The sequence below is a fragment of the Heterocephalus glaber genome, unplaced genomic scaffold (genome assembly GCF_053883595.1).
Source record: "Heterocephalus glaber isolate CG9 unplaced genomic scaffold, H.glaber_assembly_v1.0 deba00001472, whole genome shotgun sequence".
NCBI classification, from domain to species: Eukaryota; Metazoa; Chordata; class Mammalia; order Rodentia; family Bathyergidae; genus Heterocephalus; species Heterocephalus glaber.
This window is the reverse complement of record NW_028258315.1, coordinates 50,531,082-50,553,257: the sequence shown is the minus strand read 5'-3', so window position 1 is coordinate 50,553,257 and position 22,176 is coordinate 50,531,082. Positions and strand designations below refer to the sequence as shown.

At 38.4% G+C, this 22,176-nt stretch overlaps 1 protein-coding gene across 5 annotated transcripts in view; it reads left to right on the top strand.

Moving 5' to 3' along the window:
• The window catches only part of Foxp1 (forkhead box P1), a 471,410-nt gene that overhangs the window by 115,197 nt on the left and 334,037 nt on the right, over positions 1-22,176 (top strand). Inside the window, exon 1 of one of the 5 annotated variants that reach the window (XM_087181339.1) lies at positions 13,640-13,881. The exons of the other annotated variants lie outside the window; for them this stretch is intronic. The gene's annotated coding sequence lies outside the window, so the exon portion shown is untranslated. Of the gene's footprint in view, positions 1-13,639; positions 13,882-22,176 lie in introns of those variants that run through there. 5 annotated transcript variants of the gene reach the window in all.

Genomic DNA, 22,176 nt, shown 5'->3' with positions numbered 1-22,176 from the left:
ATGGGATATCGAAATCTCTAACTTCTATTGTTAAATTGTTTACTTCTCTCACCAGTTCCGCCAGTTTTTGTTTCATGATTTTTGGGACTTTGGTCATGTCACGGAAGTGTTCCTGTAAAAACAAAGGGAAGCAGTCCTGTATGTCGCCCACTCTCAGGCCTTCACCTAGTTTTAAGATTTAAATATTACATCACACTGATAAAAAGGATAATAATATAATAGGGCAGCTCTCCAAGAACATTTAGTGCATATTTAAATAGGTAAAGAGAAATGACAGATTGATGTTTTCTTTAGCCAGTGTACTCACTTTCTATCTATCTATCTATCTATCTATCTATCTATCTATCTATCTATTAAATATTTTATTGTAGGCAGCTGGTAGGGTCTGATTGAGGCCAAATCTGCATTATCTTTAGTGCCAGATGATTAGGGGCTTTGATCTACCAGATCAGTGTTTCATCTGTACTATCCACTTACTCTGTAGAGATATGGACTAGCTCAATACAAACATGTTCCATGGGGAAAATATGCTTTTTTATTTTTTAGCAAATAAGAATAAAATGCAATTTTCTCATCATTGCTAACTCTGTGACTCTACAGCCCTTTCTGTGTGTAGACCACATGGCAAACTCCAGGTGCATCTGTCATACAGAAATTGCTTTTCCCCCAAAATACAGAAATGTGAAATAAACCAATTTGGGTACAAGTAGAGTTATGCTAGATTTACTTAGCATCTATCGAACATCTCCCTACATTCACTGTATTATGACTAATCAAAGAGTTAGACCTGCTTAGATTCTGCACAAATGCATGTATGACTTCTACTTAGGCACGGGTACTACTGACGGATTATTTTTGCAATCAATATTGTGGCCAGACATTTAAGTTTTTTCTCTGCAGCAGTGTTGTAAATTTGTTGTAGACATATGTCAGTAAGAAAATGGGGTGGGGATAGGGGTTTATATGCACATATACAGATGCAGAAAGATTGTTCCTCACTGAAGGATTTTTAAGGAGGCATTTATCTTTGATATCAAATATTTTTTCAGTCATTTTATTATCCTTAGCCATATTTGAGTGTTTATCAATTAGTAATAAAATAGTTTAGTCCCAATTTCAATCCTCTGAATAGAATATGATTTTTCAGAAGACATTCTGCATACATGTTAAAGCCATTTTCTTTTTTTTTCATCATCTGTGTGGATGACAAATTGATTATTGGTGGAGGAAGCCATATAGTTCTGCATCTTAACTTGTCTTGTCTTTATCATTTTATTTCAGTGTGTGACCTCCTTGCCTGCTGGGTTTCCCAACAGCTGTCAGCTAACTACTCTAGCACCATACTGCTAGCAGTATTCCTTGTTCACAAATATGAAGTAAACAGAAAAATCTTGTTAATTTGAGCCCAGTAGGAACCTTTACACCGTAATGAGGGACTAATTTTGAAAGCAGAGAGACATCTCACAAAATTAGAGCCAAATTTTTAAATGATCTTAAATAACTAATTGAGAGCAAGAATGGTACTTAAGAAAGAGTGAGACACTGACACAGTGAGGAATTGCAACAGGGAGAGGAGAATCCTCAAGGAGTCTCAGTAATTATGCAGTCTTCCTTGGTTGCCACCGATGCTAATTTGAGCGTGAGAATGATAATGTACCTTAGAGGACAGGTTTGTGGTTGAAATATTCTTGATAGATTTTGACAAATTAAACAGTGGTAAAGATGTTTGGAAGTTATCCAGGTCCTTACCATTATTTATGTCAGCGAACTAGAAACCAGTGGTTAATTTGCAGTTCTTATAATTTTTATGATACTCGTGTTGTTGTAAATTTAGTCGTGTGCGGCATCAACTCAGCGGGATACGTTTTTATGTTGTCAGCTACCTTTTGACATCATAATAGATTTCAGTTGCCAAATCTTTCTTGATAGAATAAAATGTAAAAGAGAGCTGAACAGAATATTTGGATCATAGCCAAGCACAAGTAAACATAGAATGGACATTCTGGGATAGAAAGGCTCAGATCAGATTGGGGGCAGAGGAGATTAGACTCAGTTGATTTTTGTTTTTCTCTTTTGTGCCCTTAACTTGTTCTAGCATCCTGTTTGAGATAGGCATCTTTCATCTTAACTCAAAGCTTGTGTGCTCCTTGTTGTGTAGTACCTTATATGATAACCAGAAGTGTGATTTGGAGTTACTGATTCTCATAGCAACTGGTAACACATCTTTGATAATGCCCTCTTACTGCACCAGAGCATAGGTTCTATAGTCTTATTTTTTCATTATATTTTAGTGTCTATGATATTATTGTGAAAAATTAACATTCTTCCTGGATAATTAAAGACTTTTGATTGGAAGGATATTTCAGATTTAAAGATATTTCTTTGTCTTTGCTCTAGTTTGTTCAAAATGCTTCCTTCATAATTATCCACTTCTATGGCAATAACCCTTGTCTTGCTAACAATTGAAGAGGATTAGTGGACACCTTTGCTTTTGTATCCATACATTCCCTGAGATTCTCTGTCTTGACCTCTAAATTACTCCTTTGTAGTCCCTCTGCTCTTTATGTAACACATACTTTTGTAGCTCTTACTTTGATCTGTGTAACTGTCTAGCCTCCTGTTTCTCTTATGTCATTTACCTTGCTTAGAAATGTTTTGTGACTCCATTGACCAGACTTTCCTCTCTCCTTTTCATATACCTCCTTCAAATCTTTTCAGAGGAAACTCCTCCTGAATGCTTACCGTGCAGCAGTAGTGCCCAGGGATGAGGAATTTGACCTCTGAATGTGCCATGTGGTGTCAGGAGAGCTTTCTTGCCTTCCTTTGTATAATTGGGTTCATATCTTAATGCCTTTTTGGAGTGTCCATTTGGCAGGGATTCTGCTGCTGTATTTTGCTATAGCCTTATCTGCTCCTGATGTCTAATAAATGTTTAATGATAATTGAAATGATCAGTTATCAATCTACAGGGAAGAAGAGCTTAATATCTTTTTCTGAGCCTATCAGCCAGCCACCTGGAAACCCTCACATATTCTGTTCCACTCACCAGCCTTTCTAAAAGTAACTTGTGTTTATAGTAATCACTTCCCTTTATTTTCTGGTTTATCACCTATATGTTTGTTTCTAGGCACCATCACTTAGTACTGTCCACTTTTTAAACTCATTATGTTTTTTAAGTTTCTTAAACTTCAAGTTTCTTATCAATTCCTTTCTTTTTCAAATACTACCCTTTGGAGAACACTGGCCACTTGGACTGTAGAGTTTCAAGTCTAGATTTCCCTGATTATCTCTTCAGTTCAGCATCTTCCTCTGCCCTCTGCTTCTCTGTCAGCCCCAGGATCCAGAGGCTCAAGTATGATCCATCCCTTTAGCGAGACTCTAGTGGTTGTGTGTATGATGGTTGTGTTTTAGACGCAAAAGGATGGTATTCTAATTGCACTGCTTAGTGCCCTGGATGCTTTTATAATTTTAGTCTTTGTCTACTCTTTGTTTACTCAGTGGTGCTGTTCATTTCGGAAGTATAGGACACATGCTGGATTCTTTCCCTCTGTTTACCAATTTTCAAAATGATCATTTGGCTCGTTGTCATGCTTGGAAAGTAACCATTAAATTTTAATATCTTTATGAACCATGACTTTAAACATGTCTAGGTTTTAATCCTTTGACTGTCTTGTCTTTTATTGAAGATGATGTTGTCTTTGATTAGTGGAACTTTGCTCTTCTTTCTGATGTGAACTCACAGGTGTTTGGTAGCATCTTTAAGGCTCACAGCCATGACAGGATGCTTCAGACTCATCTTTTTTTTTTCCATTTATTTAGTATTGTTTTCTGGTGCGAGGGTGGAACCAATGGCCTCATGCAGGCTAGGCATGTATGTATTTCTTAGCTGAGAAATGAAATCAGCTATTTGTCTTAGAAACTTGAGTTTCTTTTAGTGGATTCTTTGTATTTCAAAACGATTATACTAATAATACTTATTGGTACTGCATTGTTATTGTATCTAGGCCCCTCGAATTCAGCCATATAATGCCAATTCATATTCAGGGTTACAGGACTTCTTTTTAACCTCTTATCTTACATTGTATCTTTATCTTATTTATTCTATGCTGACAATTCTGGTTCTCTAGAAAAAGGGAAAAATTGAATTGGAATATCCCGTAATTGCTCCTATTTATTTATCCACCTTATATATATTGTAGTCTTAGACTAACAATACCAATACTATCACCATCAGTTATGATTACCAAGAAGACTTAAATATTTTGTAAAAGATCACCAAACTTAATCCCTGTATATTCTTTTTGCTTTTGTTAAGATGGGGTCTTGCATGTTGCCCAGGTTGGTCTCCAACTACTGTGCTCAAATGATCCTCCTGTCTCAGTCTCCCAAGGGCTGGAACTACAGGCATGTGCCACCATGTCTTGCACCATAATTTTAATGTGTTTTCTTTTTTGCAGTACTGGGAATTGAACTCTGGCTTTTTGCACAGAGTTACATCCCCAACTGTTTATATATATAATACATAATATCATATTATATATATATATTTATATTACTTTGAGGCAGGCTCTAAGTTGATAAATTGCCCAGGCTGGGCTTGAACTTGGTTATTCTCCTGCCTCAGCTCTGAGAATGCTTCCATTGTTTTTTAATGGTTGTATTATACCTGCCTTTTAAGAGCATATGCTCACTTGTACTATAATATCCTCTTTTACTTGTAATATAGGTCAATATATTCAATGCCCAATACCAGTCTTCATGTTGATGTCTCTTGTGATTTTTTGTCCACGAATTCTTATTTTTATTTTAAATTTTTTTTAGTATATGTTTGCATCACATGATGATTTTACTCCTTGTGGGGAGTTGGGACATGTACAAAACACATCTTAATTCTTTTTTTCATCCCCTTTCTCTTCCCACCTTCTTGCCTCCTTTCATCCCTTGATCTTACAAAATCTGTCTCCCTACTTCTTAATATCTTTTATTTTGCTCTTCACTTATACTTCAGGTTTCTCATATAAGAGACATTATGTGATATTTAAGCTTATATGTCTGAGTTATTTCACTTAACATTGTGGTCTCAAGGTGCATTCATTTTCCTAGCAATGACCCAAGTTTATTCTTCTTTATGGCAGACTAGTACTCCCTTCATAAACAATACATTTTCATTTTCTTTATACATTCATCTGCTGATGGACATATAGATGGCTTTCAAGATTTAAATATTATGAATTATACTGCTGTAAACATAGATATGCATGTATCACTGTAATATGATGCCTTTAACTCTTTCAGGAAGACACCCAGAAGAGAAATAACTAGGTCATATGGAAATTGTAGTTTTAGTTTTTTGAAGAATCTCCATACTGATTGCACTAGCTTATATTCCCACCAACAATGTAGAAGGGCTTCTTTTTCCCTGAAGCCTCTCCAGCATTCGTTATTATTTGATTTCTTGATTATCGCCTTTCTTTCTGGAAGCAGATGAACTATAAATGATGTTTTAATTTGCATCTCTCTGATGGCCTGGGATGTTGAACATTTTTTCATGTACTTCTTGGTCATTTGTACTTCATCTTCTGAGAGAAGTGTCTATTCATTTCAATTATCCATCTTTTGATTAGGTCTTTTATTTTAGGGACTTTAATTTTTCTGAGTTCTTTATTCTAGATATTAGTCCTCTCTCTGAGAAATAACCGGGCAATTTTTTCCCATTCTTAAATTGTCTATTCACTCTGTTGGTTATGTATTGTGCAGAAGCTTTTTTTTTTTGTACCAGGGATCAAACTCGGGTCCTTGCGCTTGCGCAGCAGGCAGCGAAACCACTGAGCTAAATCCTTGGCCCCTAGAAGTTTTTTAATTTGATATGATCCCATGTGTTGATTCTTCATACTATTTGTTTTACAACTGGGGTTCTGTTCAGAAAGTCCTTGCCTTGTCTTCAAGAATTTCACCTACTTCATCTTCCAACGGATTGTTTTGATGTTTAGATCTTTGATCCATTTCAATTTTAGTTTAGTACAGGGTGAGATATGTGGGTCTCCTGCAGGTGGTTAGCCAGTTTTCCAGCATCATTTACTAAAGAGGCTATTTTTCCTCCAATGTGTGTTTTTGACCCCTTTGTCAAAGATCAAATAGCTGAATGTGCCTGACGTTCCTGCATCCTCTGTTGTATTCCATTGATTCATATATCTGTTTTTGTGCCAGTACCATGCTGTGTTTATCATTATAGCTTTGTAATATAGCTGCAAATCTGGAATTATAATGCTTCCCACTTATTTCTTGTTACCCAGGATTGCTTTTGCTGCTTTGGGTCTCTTCACTTCCATATGAATTTTAGGATTGTTTTCTTTAGTTCTCTGAGGAATGCTATTGGTATTTCCTACTACATTATTGAATTTTAAGAAGTTTGTTGTGCTCTTTATTCTTAAACTTTTTTTTTTTTTTTCGGTACCAGGGATTGAACTAGGGTCCTTGTGCTTGCAAGGCAGGCAGCAGAACCACTGAGCTAAATCCCTGACCCTGTGCTCTTTATTCTTAAAACCATGTTTTTTGCTGAATGAAATTGTTGGTTTACATATTTTTATTTGGGTATCTTATATATTACCCCATTTTCCTCTGGCATAAGCCTTAAGTCTAGTAAGTTTACTAAAGTATGTGTTAGTAGTGGTCATTTTGGATAGATATGTTTAACTTGCCAGTTCCTCATTCAATATATAATTTCATATTTTTTACAATATATTTCAGAAAAGTTTATCAGAATTATGGTTTTAAGCATTTGGATAACTCCTTCCCTTTGATTTCATCCTCAGATTCCTATTTTATATATGTTGGATCTTCTTTACCCTTTTAAGTATTTGATGCTTTTTCCCTTAAGTCCCTTATATCTTTGACTTCATTTCTTATTTATTTATTTATTTATTTGGTACTGGGGATCGAACTTGGGTCCTTGGTGCTTGCACAGCAGGTGGCGAAACTACTGAGCTAAATCCCTGATCCTGTCTTCATTTCTTTTTTATTTTAAAAGTTTTTCTCATTTAACCTTCTAGTTCTTTTAAGTCATTATTTCTTATATCACCTTGTTCTGTCCTAGAATTTCTATTCCTTATTTCTTAAACTATTTTTTTTTTCAGAATCACTTTTTTCTCCTTCACTTCTAAGTTAATCCATTTCTGATTTATGGTATTTTTCCAGGCTGTATATCATATTTTAAATGTCTTTTAGCTCATTTTGAAATAGGTTATTGACATGTAATGGCATGCTTTTCTGGTATATACTTGCATTTTCTATAGGATGTTATTCTGTTTCTTCTTTTATGTTTTCTTATAACTTTGTATAGCCTGGACTTCAGAAGTTTTTTATTGCTCATATTTATGTGAAAATAATTTTCTGAACCATAGAAAGGCAATTTGATTTATATAGCCAGCTTCATAAAAATCTCTCATCTGGGCTGTTTTCTACTATTGGATGACTACTGACTTGCTTTTTAAAATATTTGGACTCTATTCACTACTTTTTAAGTCCATCTGTTCCATTTCTTGATTTTTCTCCGTCTTTTTCAATTGTGATTCTATTTCTGGCATTTTTTCATGGTAGAGTCTTGTGTTACAGTAGAGACCAAGCAACACAGTTGTGAGGGTTCATGTGCACCAGGACACTCTACCCCTCATTCTTCAGATGAGCTCTCTGCACTGGCCCTTTATTGCAGTGAGCAACTCCCAGCCTTCTTGGTTCTGCTGCTAGGTTTTGTCTTGTTTTGTTTGCTGTACTCAGGATAGAACCCAGATCCTTGTGTGTGCTATGCAAGCATTTTGCTACTGAACTACATCTCCAGTGATTTTTATTTTGAGGCAGGGTCTTACCAAGTTGCCCAGGCTGGCCTTGAACTTGGGATCCTCCTGCCTCATCTTCCTGGGTAGCTGGTACTGTGGGTATACACTGTCATGCACAACTGCAGCTACTGTTTTGAATTGACTCACCATACTTTCTGTTTAGTCTTCAGTGGTAATCTTGAGGGCTTTCCTTCTCTGATCTCTCAGTTGCCCTCTCACGGCCCTCTGCCTCTTCTCACCTATATAGTACTGTTTTCCTAAGTACTGTATGACCTGGGGACAGTGTTAGCTTTCCCATGTGTGGGTGTGTTGTAGTGTTTGCAAAGAAACCTGCTTACCTGATTTGATGGTAAATTTTTCCGTGGGTTTTGGTTTTGCTCTCTAGTTGTACTTTTTTTTTGGAGGTATGTAGCAATATTCAAAAACTATGCCTCTGCCTTTTTTTTGTAATGCGAGTTTTCCATGATGGTCAGTCAGGAACATTTTTTCCATGTCACTAAGTATTCTCCTGAAGTCTCATTTTCAATGGCTACATAATATTCCACTATTGTATGAATATAAAATACTTTACTGAACCAATCTACCATTTACTGGGCATTCATATTTTAATTGCCTAGCAAATAATGCTTTTGGGACAGCATTTAATGCAATTTTTTTTAAGCTATTGCTTTGTTCACAGATTGTTTACCATTTTCCTCCCTTTCTGGGTTTTGTGGGTTCAACTAAATGCAGCAAAATAGGATATTTTTTTTGAGCCTGTAACTTTCACTTCTTTATATTTGTGTTTTCATAGGGTTAGTATTCATTCTTTCCTAATTCTGGGGACTATCATCTTTTGAAGATGATCTTTCTTGACCTTAAACTTTTTAATGAAAAGTTTCATAAAAGTGCAAAAATGAGGACTGGGCCTGTATCTCTGTGCTACAGGGCTTGCCCAGCATGGAGAAGGCACTGGATTCTAAACCCCTTACTACAAAAAAATATATAAAAAATAAAAAAGTGAGTTATTGTATAATATTATGTGTTTAATGACTTGTTTATTTTGACATGATTAAAGTCACAAGACAATAGAAATGTCCTGGAAAGAAAATGAGATTATTGCAGCCTTATAACTAATAAAACTTGCCTAAAAAAGAAAGAGTATAAAGTAATTTGACAGTTTGAGAACAAGTCCCATAGCACTTTATGTTGAATTTACTCTAGCCTAAGAAGTGACACTTTGTGCTTCACAAGGAAGAGGAGGGCAAGATTTTTTTTATATTATAAGAGTGTGTATAACTTTATGTATTTTTTTTAAAAAGGACTCTTATTATGTCAAATGAACACTTAAATGGTAGTAAAAATCATCTTATTCCAATATCAAATGTTAAAATATGCCTTTGATTATATATATACTGTTTTGGAATGCATATATTGCTACTTCCTCCGGTAGTACATGGTATTAAAATTATGCAGAGACATCTCCTTGTACTGTACTACATGAATTTAAGTAGTAGCCCTCAAACTATGATCAGATGATCATCATTGGTATTCTCATGTCATCTACCTACAAATGTTAATTCTTTCCCCAGAGTTTTTGGGTAATACCCTTTTTCTTATTTTTTAAGCATCCTGTTCCCAGATACCCTGGGGACACTCTTTGTTATGACATTGAATGCTACAAAGTTTCTAGACTTTGTTAAAGGCCACCTCGGTGTATGGGGAGGGGGGCTTTCATTCCATTTTTGGTAGCCATTACAACTGATCAGCTTATGTTCCAGGTGATGAGACAGCTGTACATTGGCCCAGAAACCCAGTCAGTCATGAGTGCACTATATGGAGGACCAACTGAAGCCATTCTGTCCATTCCACCACCATCAGATTCTTTGAGCCAATATGGAAGCCACCATGATTAGCACTAGACAAGTGTTGTCCCTTTCCTCTTTTCACACCTTCACTGCTAAGTGTGAGGATGTATTGAAGACAGGGCTCAGCCAGAATTCTGCCACATGGGCAGAGATATATTAGGATGCATGCCCAGAGAAGTCAGCCAGCTTGTTATTTGAAGCCCTCTATGTTGCTCCCATGTGCCCTAGCAGATGTCACCTATGAAAAGTAGGTTGGGAGAAGCAAGCAGTACCACTTTGATGGCAGGACCTGCCAGTTTTCTAGTGGAAAGGTGGCAGAGTTCTCTCTTGGTACCAAATGCAATCTAGACCCCCAAATGCTGTACTTCAGGGGGAGGCTCCTGGGTTTACCAGATAGATTCATATGCTTCCTTAAATGCAAGGATGTTAGCAACCACAATCATCTCTGCTTATGCGTGTCTTGAACAATACTTATCTTACCCGTGAAGAATTATTTCAAACCTCTGTAATGAGAGTGAACAAACTTTCTGGTGCTGTCCAAGACCCTATTTGAAGTGTTGGTATGGTCTGCTGTCATGTATGAAAAAGTTGGGGCATTATCTTGGAAGGACTTTCTGATTTACAAAAGTGTTCCCACATCTGGGTAATAAAAATATAGACATGTGTGCCTGATTTTGAAAGAGCTAGTTATAATTAGTAAAAGAGTGAGAGTTAGATTAGAGGTACTTTGAGATTCAGATATAATTTGTCATCAGTAAACACACAGGTGCACACATACACACTTACACGTGATAGAATTAAACTCTTTTCTAGCAGGTCATTGACGCTGTTGATAATTTGTTCTGGGAAATTGATGGGTGGGCAGATTTCATGATTTGTGGGTGGATATGTGAACCCAGTCTGATTCTGTTCCAGCTGGCTAACTTAACTGAGAGCAGGAGAGTTGTGTGTTCTAACAAGGCAGTCTGATTCAGGACTGTGAGGAGAATAGCAAGGCCTTCACTTCCCTCAGCTCAGACTTTTCCTTCAGTGATCCATCCAAGTACCCCTCGAACGTGTTTCTTCACAAGCAGTTCTGAAGACCTCCTTTCTTCTCTTACGTGTGGACTCATCTTTTACGTCCTTTTGTTCAGTATTGCTCAGTGGTCTCAAGTTTTGCAAGATACATTCTCATGGTGACTGAGATTTTGGATTCTAGAATTGAAAATGATTTACCATTTATTAGCTGTCTGACTTGGGTCTTGTTACCTTGCTGGGCCTTAGGTTCCTCAGCTGTTAAATGGGATAGGAACGGTGTAGTGTTATGCCTGATACACATTCAACATTGATCTCCACTGCCTTCTTCTGCTCTTATTTCCATTATAATTTGGTTTCTTATCTGTTTTCTCCCCTTCCTGAAGATTTGGATTTCATGTACCAAGCAATCCATCACAGCCCATGTCTCCTACCTCCTGCTTCCTTTGTTTGCCTCCCTCCCTCTCATCTGCAGGTGGAATTTAAATATTCGCTTAGATAACCTTTTCCCATCTAAGACGTAAACCAGGGAGCATGACAAGAAAGCTTTGCCTCAGGGCCAATCATTTAGATGAGGAAGCTGGTATTGCATTCTGCTTAGAGGAGCCAAATCATGTGCCAAAGTACTTGCCTTCAGATTTCTCTCTTCCTTTGTTCTTCAAAAAAGGCCCCTTCTTGAGGAACCTATTGCAGGTTTCATGTTGAGAGCAAGAACATCCTCAGTTCTACCATCACTGTTGTTTCAGAATGAGCATGAAATCCAAGTGGCCACCAGGTTTTATGTGACTTTACAATGGTTAAACATTGATCTATATTCACTAAAGCTTTATCTTACATTTAAAATTTTGACTTTTCTCAGGCTGGGGATATGCAGTCAGAGCCTCTCAAGTGATTCTGGGTAGCAACAGCAGTGAGCCACAGCCGGGTTGGCCACTGGGTCTCAGGGGAACACTCACAACTCTGCGGTGTTCTGTGTAGCTATCTTGGGAGTTTGGTAGGTTAGGTGTATTCAATATATTTTTAACTTTGTTTCTTCTTTTTGCCCCTCCCCCTTCTTTCTTGACTCTCATTATGTTTCCCAGGCTAGCCTTAAACTTAATGATCTTCCTGCCTCAGCATCCCGTTACAGGCCTCCACCATCAATCCCAGATCCAATTTATAATACCCTTAATTTACAGTGGGATTATTGAGAAGAAACCTTATCACAAGTCAAGGAGCATCTGTAATTATTATTTGATTCTTGTTATTCGTCTGGGCTGCTTGTTATGTTTTCTCTTGTATTTGTCTCTGATGGAATCCCCACGAAGAATGTATAGTACAACTCCTGTGTTTACAGACTTGCTGTTTCTGTCAGTACCTCTCCTTTGTGCTTTATCCCTGGTTAAGGTGATCTGGTAGCAGGAGATCACATCTCATTATGCTTTGAAGAAGAGAGTAATGGCATAGCCCATGTACACTTGGCCTCATCCTTCTCATGTGTGCCAGACGTTCAGAAATTCATATAAAAAAGGTGTAATGAAAGGTGAGTGATACTGATGCCAAATAAACACTTTTTCTATTTTGCATACAGCGAGACAGATATACACCTGCTATCAGCAGAATATAAACCATCACATTTTTATCACTAGGTATTAAAGTGAACCTGATATTTGATACCAGAGAATTCATTTATGGAGTATTTTTCTTCTCCATTCTAACCCCACAGATGTTTCATAGGAACAAATGCCGTTTACAAGAGATATCTTTCTAGGCACTCAGCATAAAGGTGCCACCAAGTGCTGTGCTAGGATGACTGATCATACACACTCACACTTAAACCACCAGTCAGACTGTCTTAGAGGTGTAAGAGGATTTCTTTCTTGTTTCACACATGACTTATGCTTTTAAGGTTTAAAAATCCCAGAAGGATGGCATACTTTAGGGCACAGCATAAACTGGCAGGTTTAGACCTGTTATGTTTGGTCTGTAGAATACATGAAAATAATTTGAGTTGTTCCCAATGTTTAAATAAGAAAAGACTTCACCTAAAACAATTTCAGACTACTGGCTTTTGTGAGAGAGTCAGAGCAGTGGTGGGGCCACTATCTCAGATGGCATCTGTGGCCTGGACCTGTGTAGTGGCTGCCCCTTGGGTGGGCCATGGTCTAGGATTTGCCATTCTCCTCTGCATTGCTTTGCTGGTTACTGTGACCCTCAGGCCTATGGGCAGTGGACTTTGCAACTCTCATTTTAACATTACAGAAGAAAATAACTGCAACACTGGTGTTCAGAATTAAACTATGTGTTGAGTATGTCTCTCTGATGACTAACTTGAAGACAGATTCTAAAACTTGTGTACATTTGTTTACTTCTAAGTTAGATGTCAGAAATAATAGTCTCAGACAGTAATTCTAAAATGCAGAGAAATATACATTTTGTAATATACTGTATGTATAAGTGGGGGAAATCATTATTCGTATGTGTAATTTCTCTTCAGAGAATGTATTGTAGAACCTTCAAACTAGAGAAGCCACTTGATAGCATCTAGTTCTAGTTTAGCTTTGTTCCTCGGAAGAATTTGAAGCCCAGAGAGTCGAAGTCCGTGCAGGCAACGAACAGTGTGGCTGGGACAGGATCTCTGTGCCCTGTAGTGATGTCAGGCAAATTGTTCCCAGAGGTAGAAGTTTTAAGGAAAATATGTAGTAAGGATTCTGAAAAGCCACTCTAGGTCCCGCTCTTGGGGTTCTGACTTCTTTAGCAGAATCTTGGCCTAATACAGGATGAGCTTCCCTCATCCAAAACTCTGAAATCCAGAAGGCTTCAAAACTTGAAAGTGCTTAGTGCTGACATGAGGCCATGAATGGATGATTCCACACCTGGCTTTATGTGACAGGTTACACTTAAAACACAGGTGCAAGAAAAATATTTGGTAGAATTACCTTCAGGTTATATATGTAAGGTATAGATGGAACATAAATGATTTTCATGTTTTTAGTCTTAGGTCGCATCCTCAAGATATCTCATCATATATATGCAGATATTTCCAAATGCAAAACAGTTTGCAGCCTGAACAGCCAAAATCTGAAAGACTTCTGGTTGCAAGCATTGTGGATAAGGGATACTCAACCTGTATTTTCTCTGACCTCCTGAGCCCTTCCAAGAGATACTTTGAGAAACTTAGTGCATCTAAAATGCACCTACGTGACCAGGTAAAGTTAATGGACACATGTAATCCCAGCTACAGTACTTGGGAGGCTGAGGCAAGAGAATCACTTGAGCCCAGGAGTTTGAGTCCAGTCTGGACAACATAGTGAGACCCATTGTTAAATATTAATTACTTAATTAAAATTAAAACTGATGTAATTATACATTCTTTCATCCAAGTTCTAGAATCCTTGATCTTTGTTATGATTGCTGCAACATAGAAGTTACCTTAGTCTGGTTTTTTCTTACTGCTTCTATTTTGATTTCCAGTTCATATTGATCCTATGTTAAAAATGTCCACCAAAACCAGTCTTTCCTCTCCATCATCTCTCTTTCTGTGTTAGGGGAGGTCCCCATCCCTTCTTGGTAGGAATGCACAGTAGACTTTTTTGTACTTCCTTCTAACTTAACTTCAATCTCATTGGTAATCTCTGTTGGTTTTCTACCCTGACTACAGCCTAATCACTTTGGGATTTTAAAATTTCTTGAGGCCTTGGCCCCATACCCAGAAATGGATTGAATTCAGTTGGGATAAGGGTTCTAGTATCGGCATTTTTACAAGCTTTCCAGAGGAGTTCTCATTTATATCTCCAGAGTTTCCCATCACTGCTCTATTTTGTGAGCATGGCTTGCTTTCTATAAAATATATCCAGTAATCAGTCTTCTACTCCAGTGTCTTCCAAATTGAATCCAGTCTCCAGATTTGACTGGCGAGTCTTTGGAGTTGGATTGTAGCCACTCCCCTAGGCTTACCTCTTACTGCTGCTGCTTCTTCATACACTCACATGGCAGTCAGGGAGTAGCTTGCTCTCCTGGAATTCAGAATGGCCCAGATTGTGCTGTGCCTTGGCATGTGGTCACTTGTCTCCCCTTTCCATGCTAAAGAAACAAAACCTGCTGGTTCTTCAAGGATGTCACCTTCATGAGAACATCTTTTCGCCTGCCAACTTGGCACTTATAGAATGTTGAAGTGACTGTCGACTTGACATTCTTGGCCCTGTAGATCAGTGCTGGCCTGTGGAACTTTCTGCAGTGATAGAAATGTTGTATTCTTATACTATCCACTGTGCTGGCTGATAGCTATGTATGGCTTTTGAGTATTGGAAATATGACTAGTGAAGTGACAGAACTGAATTTTTAGTTTTATTTACTTTTAATTTTTTTAAATGTAAAGAGCCTCATGTACCTAATGACTACTATTTGGCCAGGTCAGATCTTGACTTTGAGCTTCTTGAGGTCAGGGGCTATGTTTTATTGGTATTTACATTCCCTATGACAGAATAGTGTGCACTAAATTACTGAATGAATTGCTGAGTGAGTGAATGAATGATGTAGGAATAGCATCAGAATATCTTCTCTAGTTAACACACTTTGATATATATAAATAAATAAAAATCTGACCCATGAATATAAAACTTTAGCCTCATGTAGATCATATTATCCCATTTAGTAGATGGCAAAATCAGAGATCACAGAAGTGATTATAATCATATTCACTAGAAAGAAGATAAGGCTATATCTTTATAATTACATTATCAGAAACAGATTTCTTTTGATACTGTAATTTCTGGATCTCTGAATGTCTCAAGCCCAGAGAGAATGTCCTGTGCCCTTGTGTTTCATGTGTAGCCTGTCTGATTGTTCCACATTTCCAGAGGCTGGCATTTATCTTTTGGTAACTTAAGAGGTGCTGTTTCTTGAGTCTGGGGCTGTGGCTGGCTGGTGGCAGATTTCATGTTTTAATTCCATTACCAAATCTGCCAGAGACTAGAGGTCATTGGCTTGATCTGTGACAGCTCTTTCTTCCACGCTGCTTTGCAGAACTGACTGTGAAGTTTGAGCTGTTTGAGGTGAGATGCATGATGGTATTATTAAAGTTGAAGGTAAGCAGACCACATTTCGGGAAAGAGAATAGTATTATGGCTCATCTAAGACCTTAATGTAAAGTTGTCTTTATAACCTGAAAGCTTTTTTATGCAGAGTCTAAATTAGGGTGCTGTTAGTAGGGGGAGGGTAATTACATTTTTGGTGCATAGTGAATCTAAATTCTTATTTATAAAGTCGACTAGATTAAATTCTTATAGCTTCCTTGCTCATTCTATTTCCTTTGCACTGTATTATGAACAGTAAGGTGATTTTACTTCACGAGAACGTAAGAGTTTTTGTTCAAATTATATCTCAGTCATTCACACAAATATCAGCCATGATACATTTTTTTTCTATCTTCAGAGGTGTGAACAAATACTAGGCAGACACGATCTGCTTGACTGCATGTTGCTGAACAATTGTAGTGGGGAAAGGAACTAAGATGAAGATGATTGGATTTTGTGAAGGAATCAAAGAAAGAAAAATTGTTATTAAGTTTGTTTACTAGAATTCTTCAACTTTGTTCATTGAAGGTTTATTAAGTGCCTTTTATAGACTGAGCCTAAAGGTTAGCAGGAGAAACTATTAAGCAGACCATTGTAACAAAGTGGAATTATTCCTATACCAGAGAAACACTGTATAAATGGAAGAAATAAAGAGAGCATCAATCTAAAGACAGGTTAGCGAATACTTCTTAGAGGAAGTGTCAGGGACAGGCAGGACTTCTTTAGGAAGAAAGGGGCAGAGTGATCTGGTATAGACTACATCTGTGCAGGGTGGATAGGAGCATCTACGGATGGTAGAATGGAAGTCAAGGAGTTACAGAAGTTTTGGCCAGAAGAAAGGTAGTGAGTGACATGAAGGGCCTTCTTTTTTTTTTGGTACTGGGGATCAAACTCGGGTCCTTGCACTTGTGCAGCAGGCGGTGAAACCATTGAGCTAAATCCCTGGCCCAGGCCTTCTGAGTAGCTGTGGATATGTCAGTCTGACTCTACCAGCCATAGGAAGCTAATAAATGTTTAAATTAGGCTGTGGAGTGCATCAGATAAGCAGGTGACATTAAGCATTTATAACAATTTTGATATGAATCCTTACTATCTGGGAATGAAAGGAACTTTGCAGATTTGAACTTTACAAGGTTAGTTTGTCTTCCATTTGGGTAGGTTTAAGGAATGCAAGTCCAAAGACAGGGCATAGCTTCAGGATGCAGTTACAGGGGTCCAGGTGCCCTGTGTGGCCAGTGAGTCTCGGGTAGAGTGGAGGCAAGACAAAGACTCTTTTTCTGGCATGTGCCAGCATGTTGGCACATCTGTAGTAGATGATAGTACCATACTGCTCTAGTTCTTGATCAGGAAGATGAAGCATAGGCCAATTCTGGTGGTACATACCTGTGATTCTAGCACTCGGGGCTGGGGCAGGAGCATTGCAAGCTGGAGGTCAGCATAGAAAACCTAGTGCGATTCTGCCTCCCCTTCCCACAAAAGAGGAGGAGGTTGATGAAGACCACAACACGGACACATGGCATTGAGCCCCATGACCTGAAGGCCAGCAGCTCCTTTGGGTGCGGCAGGCCGAATCACTGTCATGGCCAGACTGGGTTGTGGAACTGGCAGCTTGACAGTGAAGGTATCCTGGAAACTGAGAAGCTAGAGATTCTACAGGCAAAAGCCAGCTGTGTCCGCCATGTTCTGCAGGAGCACCAGCCTCCCAGCAGTATGGGGCCTGTGACATGCAGGAACAAGTACTGTGCTGATCTGTGCTTGGTCAACACCTGCAGAGCCCAGGCCACCCCACAGTCAGAAGCCTGCAAGGATGAAGGGGAAGCATCTCCCTGATAGGCGCTCCTGAGTCCCTGCCCCTGAAACCAGTAGAGAGTCGGATTATAATTTTTTTTCTGAAAAGAAAGAGAAAAGAGACTATAGAACATGTTGTTGGATGTGGTGAAGAAGTTCGAGGTACCTATAGGGCTTTACCTCTTTACTGGGTGTATGGTGTTAATGTCCACTAAGGAAGAAGGAAGGAGAATATGATGGAAGGGAGGAGGGTGCTGCAGGTGGTGGATAGTGGAGCATCACCGTCAGATGACTATTGAATATGAGAACCATTTGAGAAGAAGGGAGAGTCATTGCAAAGTGGAGCCGATAGATGAAATCACAAGTGACTAAAAACCAAGTGACCTTGGCAACAGAGAATTCAGTGACATGATGGGGGCTCAAGGATGTTTAGGTGGTAAATGAATGAAGATAGGGTGGATAGACAAATGTTTTTAGAAGTTTCTGAAAGGGAGAAAAGAGAATGGAATGTAGGACTGAGACGAATTGTTTATTTTGCAATTGAACAAAGCGACACCAGAATCTTTTATTTAAACCCTAGTTAAAATTCTTAAATCTCACAACTTTAGATGTCTTTTTAACTAGCGTTTAATGTGCAGTAAGTAGAAGTCTTTTTGGAGGTAAGAATAGTAACTTCTAGTAGGCAGGTGAAGCATAGATTTTTGGGGGGATATCAATCTTTAAGAAAACGCACAGACAACAACCAACTGTAATCCTTGTCTTGGTGGTCTGGGGGCTTTTGGTGTAAAGAATGTCAACCCTATGTAGTTACAGAGCTCTGAGGCAGGCCATTGTGAGTATAAAGTGTACAACAGATACCTGAAAGTGTAGGTGTTTGAGAAAAATTCCTGTCAAAATGTGAAAGGAAAACAAGTTGTCGTGCCGAGGCTGTCAAGTGGTGTTCTAGAAAATTCACTCAGTGGCAATATCATGGCCCCCAATAAAACCCCAGGGAATAGAGTCATTTGGAACTATTTCTGCACTCTTTTGGATACTCTGTAATTCTGTCCTTTTTATGAATGTCCTCCTCACCCCTGAATTTGTGTGTGCTTTCCTAATGGAACTCATCTTTACCCTCAGTAACCATGTTAATTTATGGTGTATTTTGGTGTGCCAAGAAGTGAAAAATGGGGGGAGCAAATACGACTTCTCTTTGTTTCACTCTAAAAGAGGTTTTTACTACCGAGTCCTTGACATCTTCCACCTTAGTTTATCTTTAACTGAAACCATTTTGTCCATTAGCTCTATTCTAATCACCTCTCAAAACGGTCAGATTTACAAGCAACACATGAGAGAGAAAACACAAAAATCAGCTAGCCTCTCCTGACATTCACCAGCAGCCTACGTCTAAATAGTGGAAAAGTTTATTTGCTTTCTCTGAGGATGTGCTAAGTGATTTTGCTGTATGAGTGCTGCGGCCTTCTAGCACTTAGGATTGCATTTATTAAATAAATTTGTTCTCTAACTCAAGTGTTAAGTGTGTATTATGAAACCTCAAAGCCAATTTCGGTGATTGCAATGTGCAAATATTTTTTAAATTATGTAATTAAATAGGACTTGGCCTGCAAGGTCCACCAAAGTAATTTATTAATTGAATCGTCTGATTTAATTGTATGTTATTTTCGTTTATTCAGGGAAGAGGCTGAATCTCTTGCAAAGACAGGAGCCTCTTGTGAGCCTGTCAGTAGAGGCACAGAGGTTCTCGTCAAGAAGTCTTTAGCACCCAGTGAAATGTTAACCAAGAGAGAACTTGTTTCTCCTGTACCTGAAACTCTATTTTGATGTTTAAGTCTAGTGATTTTAAGGAAAAAGAAAACAACTCTTGGTAGATAGAATTACTGTAATTCACTGTTTATCATTAGATTATTTTTTAAATGATTTTTTTCTTCCTAATTGTGCCAGTATTCGGGTTATATAAAGTACATGTACCAAAAAGAAAAACCCCTTTAATTCAGCGTTAGCTACATCTAACTATGGCTAACACCACGCTGTATCTGTTTCCTTCAAATGTCATTTTAAAGGTATTGTGGTTTCGGAGCAGCAGCTGTGACTGAAAAGTATGTAAACTAAGCTGTTCTTGCTCATATCATTTTTATATTCTTATGTCAGACCAGAAGGCTGCTTTAAATTTATTTTTCATTGTGTATTAGTTCTAGAGCCCGTTTTTTTCTTCCTTGGGAACATATGTTCTTTGGGACATGTTATACTTAAATGCTTAAGAAAATAACAATTGTGGGGGAGAAAAGGTACCAAAATAGTTTTTCATTTGAGTATTGTATTTGGAGGAAGATTAATTAAAAAAATTAACTCTGACAAAGTAGAATTTTGGGCCTGGCATCTGTGTTTTAGGAAATGAAAGAATTCAAACATACTGTACTATGTCACGTGAAAGGCAGTAACTTTTAGAAGCCCAAATTGCTTTCCCAAAAGAAAAATATTTTTTGTTGCTATTAAATATAGTTTATATTGCTACTTCAGAACTTTTTTTTTTCCATTGGGGCCATTTACTTAAATTCTTAGTTAATATTTCTGTATAGAAACGTCTTTGTCTTTGGAGCCCACCTTTGCGAATTCCCATTTAATATGCGGTTGTGGATAAGTATTTATTCATACCATGTGGTACCCACACCTGATCAAGTGACAGCATGGCGTCATGGCAGTCAGCAAAATGTTTGAGTGACTTTTGAGAAATGGTGGCATAGAGGTATAAGAGAGTTGAAGGAAAGAATCATAATGGGCATTTTCCTTCTTTTTTTTTTTTGGCATTTTCCTTCTTTTCTTCTATACAGTTCAGCATGTATTGTCTCAACTCTACCACAGAAGGTTAGAACATTGGACAGAGAAATACTCCTTTTCCTAAATGGTTGTCAAAACAGGAGTAGAATGTATGAGTTACTAGAATTTCCATGGTAGATATAATTTGATTGCATGTGTTGGTAATTTCCCTCAGTCTTAGGATTTCGTGTTATATTTCTTTCCAGCTTTTGGAAACAGATTTAGCTGTAAGAATTTTCCCTAAGGAGAGTTTCCTTATTTGCCTCATTACTACAGGTCCACATCCAGTGCCCTAAGAAAGGGAAATCACTTGGGGAAGCAGGCAGGTTTCTCCTGGGCCCACTGGCCAGCTTGTCAGCTCCCCTGGGCACCATCTCTTCCTTGGTTCACAATGTAATCAGACCTTCCCATTCTTGCCTCATAGCCTTGGAAAAAGAACATCTTGTGAGTTGGGGCTGTGATAGAAGAGGTCCCAGTTACAGTACAGACAGTGGAGAGCTGGAAGGCTGCTACAGTACTGGGAAGCTCTGAGGCACCCGTACTGTGCCTAGGAGGATCCTGGGAAGTTTGTGGTGCAGGTCAAGGTACTTAGAAGGCCTGAGACAGCAGTTGCTTCCCACCCAGTGCAAAAGTATTTCAGTATTTTCTTACCTTTCTTAGGTGACCAGTCTACACTAGCTAAGTACTGTCCCTGTTACAGGAGAGGAGCTGGGTCTGGAGGGAAGGAGCTTTCCAGATTCTAGCTGAGTTGCTGGTGAATCTTGGAGCAGAAGTACACTCTCTGGCCTTCTAATGAAATGTTCTTTCTATTTTGTTGCCTCTTAATGAAGATACAGAAGTAGCTTCTTTTCCACTTCAAACCACAGCTGATGAAAAGAAACTGTTTTCAGAGCAAAAACTAGAGGCAAACACAAGGTGCCTGCAGCAGGGAAGTGAGGGGCTTGTAGAAGAAAGTGATGCTTGTTGCCATTTGAGCTTCAGATGCAATGTCCTGGCGCAGTCTGTGGGACATTTAAGACTCCTCCCTCCATTCTCTGGCCTCTCTGTGGTTCAAAGTTTCCTCTGTGATTGACATTTCTACGGGCCATGTTCTCTGGCCACTGCTCTATGTATTGTTGGAAATCAGAAGCTGGTGTCCCTCCTTCGGGTGCTTTAGTCCTTCAGACATTCATAGGATCTACTCCCACCCTTCAGCTCTCAAATGTTCTCTTTTCTTTCTCATTTGATATTTTCCCCATGTAAACCTTTTTCTTTCCACCTAAGTCTGAGTCACACAATTTTTGCTGGAGAAATCTGAATTTTGGTCTTGACACCTTTTCAGTTTATCTCAAATTTGTTCTTAGGATGTGTCTACCCCTGTTTTGTATGACATTTGTGGTTCTGTTATTATCGTTGTCGTTGTTGTCCTTGTCATTGTCATCATCCTCCTCCTCCTCATCATCATTTCTGTCACTGCTAAAGCTCGTCCATATACCAGGAGGTAGTTCTATGACCCTTTCCTCATTCAAGTAAAATAGTACATGAAAGATTATATGGTGGGGAAGGTCCCTTAGCAGTTAACTTGGAGGCTGGATCACATAAAGAGGCTTGTTTCTATGTGGAAAATATGAGCCCTTTTTTTTTTTTTTTTTACATGGACCAGGTGTGGATTAGTTCCCTGAACCTTTTACCCAGCCATATTCCCGCTTGTAATTCTTCTGAGGCATAGTTCAGCCAAGTCAAAGAAACATGTTATTAAAGGTGAGCTGAAAGGCATTTTAAAAATAAACAAACTGTTTAAGATCCTAAATCAGTAACAGAATTTATATGCACAGACTTGAAAAGTTC